Source organism: Ictidomys tridecemlineatus, chromosome 16 (genome assembly GCF_052094955.1).
Source record: "Ictidomys tridecemlineatus isolate mIctTri1 chromosome 16, mIctTri1.hap1, whole genome shotgun sequence".
Taxonomy (NCBI): domain Eukaryota; kingdom Metazoa; phylum Chordata; class Mammalia; order Rodentia; family Sciuridae; genus Ictidomys; species Ictidomys tridecemlineatus.
In genome coordinates this window covers 6,167,352-6,180,618 of record NC_135492.1, presented here as the reverse complement: position 1 = coordinate 6,180,618, position 13,267 = coordinate 6,167,352, and positions in this window count along the sequence as shown.

The window sequence follows — 13,267 nt, the reverse complement described above, 5'->3', positions numbered from 1 at the left end:
TAACCTTTTCAACTACACTGCCCAGGCTACAGAAAATCTCTTTGACTGATGCATTTTATCCCTGAGGAAAGTTTATATGGAGTAGCCAATGTTGAGCTATTCTGTAAAGATTTGTTGGAATAAACAGGGATCTTTTTTTTAAGCTCCTTTCTGAACAGCTGTTTGGTATCATAGTTCATAAAAGTGCTGGGGAAAGAATATAAATTCATTTGTTTGAAATTAACAGAGATTTACATAAGCTCAATCCCCTTTTGTTCTTGAGTTTGGAAGTTCAGGACATAGTAAGGTAAATAAAATATGTTAAAGTTCAGATATTCAGTACACACATTGACACACACATTCACACACACACACACACACACACACAAAATCTTTCTAGGAGCAATTGGTAGTTCTGGCATTATTACTAGTGTATCAGGGACATAGTAACATAAACAAAATATGTTAAATGTGAAACATTCAATACACACATACACACACCCACACACACACAAAAAAAAAACTTTTTCTAGGAGGAATTGGTAGTTCTGGCCTTATTACTAGTATACCAGGGTTGGGGCAGGATTCAGGAAGTGCTAAAAGCTCACTCAAGCTAAGAGTAGTTTACTGGATTCCTCCCTATTTCACCTATAATACAAACTAGAGTGAACTTCAACTGTCAGCAACAGTAATTGGGAAGATATGTTGGCAGTTTTTTGGGTTTTTTTTTTTTAGATAAATTGACAGCTTTGATATTTGGGTATTTTTGTGTCTTGGTCACAGCTGATGAAACACTTGTGAAAAATTTTATGGCTCCTAGATATCACCATTTTTTTGGTATCATTCCTTTCATATTTCCTTCTTTTTTTTCTTTTTTTTTTGTGGTGCTAGAGATTGAACCCAGGTCCTTGTGCATACAAGGCAAGCACTCTAAAAACTGAGCTACATCCTCAGCCCCTCTCTCACATTTCTGTTCACTAGAGGTGATGATGGTAATTGGGAATTTTGCCCCAAATATGGAACATTTCTTAACACCAGACTAATATGCAGTTTATCTAAATCTCTCTACTCATTCATGATTTTTGCCAAAGAGATACTCACAGTAGTTTTTTTCCTTAAATTTATCTATAGATGGAGGAAGAGTATCTCATTTAATATTCTGCTTTATTTTCAACATCATTCCCTGTTAATATTTGCTTTTTATAGTGTTGCTAAGTTTGGAACTGACTATCTTGCACATTCTGCACACACACTCTAACAGTGAACTTTGCCTCTATGTCCCAATTCTAACTTTAGGTTGGATAAATTCATTCATTCACTTCTAATGTTATTTTTTTATACGGTCGGTTTTACATATGCCTTTCTATTGCTCTTAACAATACTATTGATCTACATATGGTTTCAGATTTGATTTATATTATGATATATTGGTCTGTATTATTGCAATATAGTTTCATAATATACATTAAATGTGTCTCAGAACAATAACTATATTATTTGTTTTTTTAATTAAAGGTTTTGGAGTATTTTAATATATTTTATTTCTAAGATAATTTATTTGGTCCCTTCTTTTCTTTTCTTTTATTTGGTACTTGGAATTAAACTCAAGGGAATTGAGCCACATCCCCAAACATATTTTATATGACATTTATTTATTTATTTATTTTTTAAGAGAGAGTGAGAGAGAGAGAGAGAGAGAGAATTTTTAATATTTATTTTTTTTTTAGTTCTCGGCGGACACAACATCTTTGTTGGTATGTGGTGCTGAAGATCAAACCCGGGCCACACGCATGCCAGGTGAGCGCGCTACCACTTGAGCCACATCCCCAGCCCTTGTATGACATTTAGACACGGTATCTCACTGAGTTGCTCAGGGCCTCACTTTTGCTGATGCTGGCTTTGAGCTCACAATACATCTCCCAAGGTACTGGGATTACAGTTGTGCACCAACAGGTCCAGCTCTCTTCTTGTATTTAAAGAAAAGCATGCTAAAATTTTGATAGGAAAATATTATATATTAAATTGAGTTAAAATAGCTGCCTTTATAATGATTAGTTTTATTTACACACATGCTATTTTATGTGCTTTTGTAAATTTTTTAGTTTATAATAAGTTCCACATATTTTCTTTGAAATCCATTATACATGTGATGTATTTAACAGATGTAACTTCAGTATAATTCTTATGTGGTATTTTGTACTCTAATTAAACCAAAAATCTTTCTGGGCTCCAGAAACCATTTTTTCTCAAACTTTATTTCTATTTTTCTGAATCACCTCGTCTTTCCTCCTAGGCCACAGATTTCTACTGTATTGACAAGTATAGCTCTAGTCTTATGCTATCACATAAGACTAGAGCTATACTTGTCAATATAAGACTAGAGCTATACTTGTCAATACAGTAGAAGATATATATACTAGAGCTTGTACACTGTCATTGTACACACATACTATAATTTCTACAGGTCTAAGCTGCTTGGTGAGGAGTATTTCATATATACAGTTTTCATGATGAAATAACAGCAATTTCTACTCCATCTTTAGTTCATGATAATTTGTTCTGTGTCCTCATCAATTCATTGTATTATTTTTGTTGTTGTTGTTTCTTACTGGAAATATAAATCATGGGCACACAGAGACTGGGTTACACATAGGTGCTTAGGGCCTTGCTATGTTTCTGAGGCTGGCTTTGAACTCAGGATTATCATGCCTTAGCCTCACAATCCATTGGGATTAGAGGTATGTGCCATGGAACCTGGTTCTATTTTATTTTTCTATTGAAATATATATTACTTCTGAAAATAATTTATTCTTAATATTAAGAAAGCATAGAATACCATTTTCCCCCACAAATAACTCCCCCTTTTTTTGGAAAAGGTGTCAATTTTTTGGAAAAGATGTCAATAGTGCGCGATGTATATTTATTAATGTCTAAATGGCAAGTTTATTATTAATATTATTATGCCATGTATTAGTTACAACACTTTATCTGTTCATATTATTATAAGGTATATACTCTTTTCTATAACTTTATAGCATACATCATTGTGTATCAAAATGACCTTTTGGGGGTTGGGAGGTGAGGGGAGGGATCATGGGGTTAAAAATAATGGTGGAATATGATGTATATTGTTATATAACGTATATGTATAAAGAAGTGAATTCATGTAAATATAATTTGTATAAAACTAGAGAAATGAAAAACTGTGCTCTATATGTGTAATAAGAATTGTAATGCATTCTGTTGTCATATATAATTAAAAAATATTTAATTTTTAGAATATAAAGATAAATGATGGCGTTATGTTCTAACAGAAAATAAATACTACTCCTTTTAAAAATTGAAAAAAAAAATGTCTGTTGGTGAGTTGTAAACTTTATGAAATATAAAATGTATCCTGAACATTTTGTAATACATAAACCTAGATGTAGGTATTTATAGTCTTGTCAGCAAAATTTAAAAAAAATACTGTAGAGTTCATTTTTTGCAATGTATACTCATTATTATATGAGATGCATTTTGTACATATACATGTATACTATCATTATATATAATTAATAAATGATTGCTACATCTCACATTAACTACATTTATTTCAAATTAATGTGTCTTTTGAAAGCACTGATATATGACACTTTTTGATATGTACACTTGGTGTGTATTCAAACTTGTCAATTTTATGTATTCTGTTCTTTTCTTTATTCTCCTTTTTATAAAATTTCTTTTTCCAAATTATTGAGATTAATAAATTTTAAACAATTCAGTATAACAGTGAGGTCTGTAGATTTTCTTTTTTAACCTAAGACAGAATACATCCCAATTTTAATAGGCTTATTGTTATGTAAATGACATTTAAAAACCTGCATATGTAACACCCTTACTTGACCTTACTATGGACTATTAATATCTGGGTGGATGGGATCTCAAAGTGATCTATGAAAAAAGCAGAATAGGGATGGATCAGGATGTGACATTGGTGAATACTGAGTATGTAGTAGTGAGTATTCATGAAAAAGTATTGGTGGAATAGGTACAGGTAGAGAAAAAAGTGCTGTGAAGGAAAGAGGGAAAGAATGACCAGCTCAAGAGTTCAGATTTAAAACGTCTAATGGTGGATCAATGATAGTATGTGGGTAAAGGGTAGTTTCTTTGGAGGCAGTAATAAGGTAGAAGTGAACGAAGAAGGTAACTCTGGCACAGTCCCTAAGAGAAAGACTCAAATGAACACTACTCTCTCTCTCTGTGTGTGTGTGTGTGTATATATATATATATATATATATATATATATATATATATATATATATATATATTGCAAACTTCTATAACATTAGATTAAAGTCAGCCAGCCTCAGCAACTTAGTGAGGCTCTAAGAAAATCAGCAAAACCTTTTTCTTTATACAATATTTTATTAAAGGCTGAGAGTGTTTCTTAGTAAAAAAGCATATCTGATTTCAATTTGTCATATGAGAGAGAGAGAGAGAGAGAGAGAGAGAGAGAGAGAGAGAGAGAGATCTTGCAAAAATTAAAAAAAGTAATCAGTGACACTGTTAGTGTCAAGGATGTAAATAATTTAAAAGTAATAGTGAGCTAGTTGGAAAACTCATCTAGATTATTAACTATTGCTTGGGAAGTTAGTCTACTCTCCAAAATATAAAAGTGAGAGAGGAATTCTTTATTAAAGTGTATATAAGAAAAAAGAGGAGTTTTGACACAGCTTTTAGTTGACCCACACTGGGTCAACTTTAGCAGGTGATTAGGGTTCTGCAAAGATGATAAATCCTTGAGTTATTTGGAATAATGTGATTTTTTTTCTTTTTTTTAATATTTATATTTTAGTTCTCCATGGACACAACATCTTTGTTTGTATGTGGTGCTGAGGATCGAACCCGGGCCACACGCATGCCAGGTGAGCGCGCTACCGCTTGAGCCACATCCCCAGCCCTGGAATAATGTGATTTTATCTAGTCTTCATAAATGAAAATTGAGGTCTAAAATTGGCAAAGGAAAAACATTTCAATGAAAAGTAAATGTATGAATAAACACATAAAACAATATTTAAACAAAAGTCAACATTTAGAATATTTATGCAATTATGTAATCACCAGTAATGTAAAAACAATGACAACTAAAGGAAAATTGAATTAATAAAAAACAAATAAATAATGTAATGAATGAATTAATTAATGAATAGCTATAAAGTGCAAAGATGTAATGTGACTGGAATTGTCAAAGTCAGCTTGTAGCCATGAAAAAGTGTAAAGGTACATAGAAATGGTGTTTTACTACTTGCTGAGACATACCCTATGAACTATAAATTTCACTCCTAGGAGGGAAGAGTTGAACACAGAACCCATTCACCTGGCTCTCTCACTTGGGAACTGTGCGAAAAATTACCTTTTTCTTTCCCTCAAATTTTATTGCTGCTTCCAAGAACACTACCCTCTATATTCACGCTATCATTGTACACTTGTAGCATGTGAACCCCTCTACTGTTCAAGTTTTTCTTCTTTTTTTCATTGCTCTTTTTCTCCCTACCCCCATATCATCCACCAATACTTATTTTGTATAGCAATATCTACATACTCAGCAATCACCATTATTATATCTTACTATATCCATTTCCTACCTTGTGCATGACCACTTTGAGATCCCTTCCATGGGGCTGGGGATGTGGCTCAAGAGGTAGCGCGCTCGCCCGGCATGCGTGCGGCCTGCGTTCGATCCTCAGTACCACATACAAATAAAGATGTTGTGTCCACTGAGAACTAAAAAAATAAATATTAAAAAAAATTCTCTCTCTCTCTCTCTCTCCCCTCTCTCACTCTCTCTTTAAAAAAAAAACAAAAAAAAAGAGAGATCCTTTCCATGAAAACATCAATAGTCCAAAGTGATCAGAATGGGGGTAAAAATTGCAGAATATTAAATGTCAGTTAAACAACAAGAAAGCTATAAAAGTGTGCTTTATTTAAAGGTGAAAATAAAAAGAAAATCTTTAGACTTCACTAGTTAAAATAAAAGATCAAAAATTTATGAGTCTCAATAATTTGAATTATACTTGAGAGTCACTTTTTTGGGGGAAGGGATATAAGAACATTGCTAAAGAGTTTAAAGTTCAAACTTTTTTTTATGAGACAAAGAATAGAAAAATAAAAAAAATATATATTAAATAATTTTGATATCATTTTTATAAAAATATATATAATATTTATTCACAAATTGCTTTAACCTTATAAACAGTTATAAGTGTCAATACATTTCTCTCTGGGCTAGGTCCTATTATTGGAAGAAAACTTTGTCTTAAAATAACCCCATACAGAGGCATTTAATGCAATTAACAGGCCTATAATAATAATAATAATAATAATAATAATAATAATTATTATTATTATTATTATTATTATTATCATTATTATTATAATTTCAGGTTGTGAAGCATACCTGTAATATAAGTTACTTGAAAAGACATCACAGGGGAATTTTATACACTGTCTGAAGACATATATGTATATATTATTTATAAAAAGTGTTTATGAGTTCTGTAGTGAGGGTGCACAAGTCCAATACACAGTCTTTTATTTTTCTTGAATACTTTTTGTTGTAGATGGACACAGTATCATTAGTAGTTTGTTTGTTGGCTTTTTAAAATATTTATATTTAGTTTTTGGTGGACACAACTTCTTTGTTTGTATGTGGTGCTGAGGATCGAACCTGGGCCACCCACATGCCAGGTGAGTGTGCTACCGCTTGAGCCACATCCCCCTCTTAGGTGACTTTTTAATGCGGTGCTTCGTATTCAACCCAGTACCTCATGCATGCTAGGGAAGTTCTCTACCACTGATCCATAACCCTAGTCCCCAAAGTCCTTTATTTAATCTTTTTTTTGGGGGGTGGGGAGAGTGTGTGTGTGTAGTGCAGGAGATTGAATCCATGGCCTTATATCAGCAAAACAAGCACTCTACTGACTAAGCTATATTCTCAGCACTCATCTGTAGTCTGTTAACAATGAAAATGGAGCAGCCTGTCATTCAGACTTTGATTCTGTGCCCACTTGGCTCAGGTTGGAGGCAGTGCCTAAAGCCTTGACCAATCAGTCACTTAGGTGAGAACTGTCCAATCCTCATGCAGCCAGTGATGAGAGGGAGGGCTTCCACAATATTCTGTTCCCTTGGAGTCTGGAACCCGCCATTTTTTCAATCTTTTTGTAGGCTTCTGTCCTGGATCCGGAGCCCAGGTGTCTGTGCTGTGCAGAATCTGAAAACAAACCACAGGGCGAACTCTGAGAACCCTGAGAGCCAGGAAATGGTAAGTGTGCCTTGTTATCTTGAGACTGTGTAGGAAGGTGGCTTAAAGCTGACAGGAGTGGCAATGGTGGAAACTGGCAGTCATGGCTAGCGACTCCTCGTGGTCCTCTCCAGAGTCTTGTGGCCAGAATGTCTCTCTGTGGCAGCTTAGCCTTCACCTCCCTCTGAATAGTCTAGTGAGGCTTAGATCAGCAGTTGAAAACCTGGGCACTTTGTTCCATAATTGTATGGTGTTTTCAGCTTCTTTCTGAAGCCCTTTGTGGGCTTCCATGTGCCATGAGTCCAGCATGTCTCCAGATTGCATAGTGAACACTGAGATAATTACCAGGAGAGAACTACAAATCCATTTATTGTATGCATGCATGAGAGAGGCTGTTAATTTTAGGACTTGTTTTTCATGAGGGTTTGTTTATTATTATTATTATTATTGTGTGTATGTTGTTTTCTTTTTGGTAACAGAAATTCAACCCAGAGGTGTTCATCCACAGATTCACATTCCCATCCCTTTTTTAATATTTTTTATTTAGAGACAGGGTCGCTTTGAATTTCTTAGGGCTTCACAAGTTTGATGATGCTGGCTTTTAACTCATTATCTTCATGAGTCCTGAGATTTTTAAATGTGGCAGAAGCAGTATCTAAAATCCAAAACAAAAATCTGAAATCCAGAACTTCAGTTTAGCTCTACATAGGTCATAGAATAAACCCCTAGTTTTCTAGCTCTCTGTTCACATATCCAAATCTTGGGTTCTCTGTTCACAGAAAATAAGTATAAAATAGAATAGATAGTATAATGACCATGTAATGTGGATAATGGGCCTCACTCAAACACACCTGGTGGCTAACTGAAGATGTTAATGAGCAACATTAAGGCCTATTTCAAGTGTAAAAGACCTTGAAGCCCTCTTGTGGGAACAACTTCAACAAAGTCCTTTGTCCCAGGGGTGATTCCTGATTGAATTTGAAGAAAAAAAGGATGGGTCATAGAAAGAATGAAAGTGAACCCATATGTTAGTCAGGATGCCTTTTCCAAAGCCTATTCTAAATGCATTATGCTTCCTGTTCTGCCCAAAACCATCAGTAAACTTCTAAGATGGCACACAAAAATGAGTTTTTTTTTTTTCTGATATCATTCCTTATACCACATGGTGGGCGTTCTATTTCTTCTTGCTTAAATTGATTTTTTTTCTTCAAAATTTATGAGACAAGTACCCAGATTCAATTTGCAAACTGAGAAATCTCAAAACTCCACTTTCAGCATTATTAATCATTTCCCATGTTTTATTTCAAATGTATGCATCGTTTATAATGTTTGTTTTTAAGAACTGGAGGGCATTTTGAAAATAATTTAATTTATCATTCTGAGATTTTTCACATGAGAAGAAAGCAGAATAAAATTAGGAGACATTAAAAAGAATGAATTGCTCCTAAATGAGGTTTATGTGTCCCAATTAAGGATTTTTAAAAACTGTAATGGGTCATCAATTGAGGGCTTATTTATTTATTTGTTTATTTATTCATGGTTAGACAATCTGGGGTTGTGGCTCAGTGATGGAGCACTCACCTAGCACGTGTATGGCCCTGGGTTTGATCCTCAGCAATACATAAAAATAAGTAAATAAAACATAAGTAAATAAATAACCCACACAGACACTCCAAATATTTCAGGAAACTGTTTTATTCTAGTGTGGCAGGAAAAAAATGAATGTGGGACTAACTTGAATTTAAATTACATGCAATTTCAATCTCTCTCTCTCTCTCTCTCTCTCTCTCTCTCTCTCTCTCTCTCTGTCTCTCTCTCTCTCTCTCTGTACTGGGGATTGACCCCAGGGCCTCATGCTTAAAAGGCAAGCTATTTACTCAGCCACATTTTTTTGGGGGGGAGACTGGGGTTTGAAGTCAGGGGCACTCGACCACTGAGCCACATTTCTACCCCTATTTTGTATTTTACTTAGAGACAGGGTTTCACTGAATTGCTTAGTGCCTCAAAATTGATGAGACTGGTTTTGAATTCATGATCCTTATGTTTCAGTCTTGTAAATAACTGATACTACAGGCATGAACCACCCTGCTTGGCCAACTTTAGTCTTTTTTTTTAAAGAAAGTGTGTGTGAGAGAGAGAGAGAGGAAAAGAGAGAGTTTTTTTTTTAAATTAATATTTATTTTTCAGTTTTGGGTGGACACAACATCTTTGTATGTGGTGCTGAGGATCGAACCCGGGCTGCACAAATGCCAGGTGAGCCCACCACCGCTTGAGCCATATCCCCAGCTCCAACTAACTTCAATCTTAAGGCTAAAGTACACGCAAATTAGACCAAAGTTTATGTCAATATCTTGGTACTATAAATATAAAGTTGTTGATAGACCTTATATTCCAGTGCCTCACATGTGCCAGACAAGTGAGCTCCACTGAGCCTCAGCCCCAGCACCCTGGTACATTTTTTATGGGGGATATGGGGGATATTGGATATTGGAGATTGACTACTAAGACAAATCCCCAGGATTTTTGTCCCGTCAGGCAGGACACATCAACGTGGGCAGCAAACCTAGATGGGGAGGAATGAAGGGACAAGAGACACGAAAGGTGATAGCAAGACAAAAGTTCTGATCAAGCTGCAAACTTTTGTTGTTCACACAGGGGTATTTATATGCTGGGGATGGGGAAAGCTCTCCAATCAGCAATTGCTGGGTGGGTATTCATATGCTAGGGATGGGGAAGGTCTTTGCAATTGCTGGATGTGGGTGGTAAAACTGCCAGCTGCAAGATGTCTGATGATCCTGATAACCGCAGGATGTTCCAGGGAGATAGGTAGCTGCAGGATGCCTTCAGGGCAGAATGTCTCCCAGGGGGCTGTCAGGCTAATATTTGAAGGAGAATTTCCTTCTAGTTCCCGACAGATTTTTTTTTTAACTTTATTTAGAGACAGGATCTTACTGTGTTTCTTAGCACCTCTATTCTGCTAAGGCTGGCTTTGAAATTTTGATAATTCTTCCTCAGCCTCTTCAGCAACTGGGATTACAGGCTTGCACTAACACACCCAGCACCTGGTGCATTTTTAATACCTGTTTTATGTAGATTTTAACCAGTAGCCTTAACTTTTTTTTCTAATATATATTTGATTTGTATCCATAACCCAGAAATCAGTGAAACAGAATCTATTTTTTATCTGCAACTCTGCTTTTGGTTATGTCAGTGTCTGACTTAAGATTCCCCATTAAAGAATTTACTATGTCTTGTGTTCTCATTCTGACCTCCCATATGCCTAGTTCTGAGTTTTAGAATATCTGAAACAAGGTTCCCAGAGATTCCAAATTTTTTGGAGTATTTAGAAAACACCACTCTCTGAGTCTTGTCTTCTAGGGACCAGTTTGAATTTTAAGTGTGTAGCTTCTGAAGGGACTAATTGGATGCTTTGCAGCTGGAAGGCATTTTCTGATATACTTTCTATCTAAAAGGTACTTTATTTGTTTCCTTTTATTAGATACTGTGAATAAAGGTACAATAAAAAATAGATGTGTGGAAATATATTTAGCAAAAGGATACCAAATATTTTACATATGTACCCAACGTTATTATTACTGGATTGTATGGCATTTTTTTTATCGACAATTATTATTTATTTATTTTTTATTTATTTAAATAGTGGAGATTAACCCCAGGGCACTTTACCAGTGTGCTCCATACCCAGTCTCCAACACTTTTATTTATTTATTTATTTTTGAGAGAGGGTTTTACTGAGTTTCTTAGGACCTTGCCAAGTTCTTGAGGCTGTTCTTTAACTTGAAAATAAATCCCTAGTTTTCTACTTCTTATTCTCCTAAGCCACTGGGAGTACAGGCATGTATGATTTTGCACTGCTACCCCAAATTATTACTATTGGATTATGTGGCATTTTATTTTGGGCTTTTAAAGAAACTTAACACTTTTATAAAATATATGTATTAAATTTCTATTGTCACCAACATTTTTACATATTTGTGTACCCTTGAATCCCTATTAATTATGAGATATTTGCTTGGTTTTGTATGGTTTGGTGCTGGGTATTGAACCCAGAGTTGCATACCACTGAGATATATCCACATTCTTTTTTATGTTATATTTTGAGACAGGGTCTCATTAAGTTGATTGTTGCCTTGTTATGTTACTGAGGCTGTCTTTGTACTAAAAATTCTCCTGTGTCATTTTCCATAGCTTCTAGAATTTCAGGCATATGCCGCCACACATGACAATTTTAGATTTTTGTAATAGCCATTCCAACAGCAGTGCATAGGCTGAATAAAATCTATTTGATTAATACATTGAAACCCTGAGGCAAGTTTATGGGAATTAGCCAGTGTAGGAGTGTTGTGTAAAGATTAGCAAGGACTGTGGAATGTGATAGACATTATTAGCTAAAGTACATATATGGGGCTGGGGATGTTGCTCAAGTAGTAGTGCACTTGCCTGGCATGCGTGTGGCCGGGGTTCTATCCTCAGCACCATTTACAAACAAAAATATTGTGTCTGCAGAACACTAAAAAATAAAAATAATAAAATTCTCTCTCTCTCTCTCTCTCTCTCTCTCTCTCTCTCTCTCTCTCTCTCTCTCTCTCTCTCCCCCTCTCCCTCTCCCTCTCCCTCTCTCTCTCAGAAAAAATAAAGTACATATATGAAGACAGGAATTGATGTGAACATACTTTATATACAAACAGAGGTATGAAAAATTGTTCTATATGTGTAATAAGAATTGTGATGCATTCCACTGTCATGTATTTAAAAAATAAAACAAGAAAAAATTTTTATATGTATTGCTGAGAATCAAACTCAGTGCTTTGCGCATTCTAGCAAAGTAGTCTACAACTGAGACACAACTTCAGCCCATGTACCCAGCTCTTTATACCCTCTTTGTAGTAATCAGAAACAACTTTAAAAATTAAAATTGCATTTATATCACTTTTTCTAGTATGGTAATGTATTAATAACTAAACTTATTCTTAGTATTTTTAGAAAAATAATCTAATGGATGACTGTTATATTTTTCAGGGATTATTTTATCACTTATTTAGGCCTTGGTGAAGGGTCTTTTTTTTTCAGAATATAGATTTCTTCTATTATCAAATGGGTCCATACTAACTGTGTTGAAAATAGTGATTCTAAAACTTCACACAATCCACACATTTGCAAGACTACAGGGGAAAGGGAAAGACAATATTCACAACCAAGAAACCATTTCCCATGGAAGTATAGTATCAGTGTCCAACCTGGAGTGTAATCCAGATCTTTCAGTGGTAAGGTTGTTTAAGAACCACAACAATTGGTTTTTGGGATCCTCTAAAGTACACTGAATGGCTTTAAATCACTTACTCTTCTTCAAAATAAAATTTCTGCTACCTACTTAAAAAATAAAGCACTATGAATGAGAAAGGTGAATGAGACTTAAGTTTTTTGGAGGTACTGAGGTTGACGTTTAATTATAGTTTATAAATAGTCAAATAAAAATGCCTTCGAGTTGTCTCAACTTTTCCAACACATGATATAGAATACTTAGATGAACTGACATGAAATACTGAAAATGCATTTCAGGGAAGTGATATCGCAGAAATTTTCAGGGTAGAATCTTGGAAACGTGGGAAAAATATATTAATATACATATGCATTTTTATAGAAAAAAATAAAGTGTTAAGTACATGAGTATGAGGGTAAATTCAGTGTGCCTCATGCATTGTAGGTTGAAGGTAATGATAAAGTAGTAACTGAGGAGATCCAGAATTCTATAATCCTGGGAGACATTACTAGCAATTTAGAAAAAGAAAATATGTTTAAATCCCTTTAGATTTACCTCTGTTCTCTGTTCCTCTTATGAATTTGATTCTGTCAAATGAGATTATGTGAGTATGGTTCTCTCTGAAGTTTTTGTTTTTTATGTTTCTTTTATATTTTCTTTTGTTTTTAGGATTTTGTCAGCTATGTCATGTAAAGCCCTGTCTTAAAGTCACTTTGGGGGCTCTT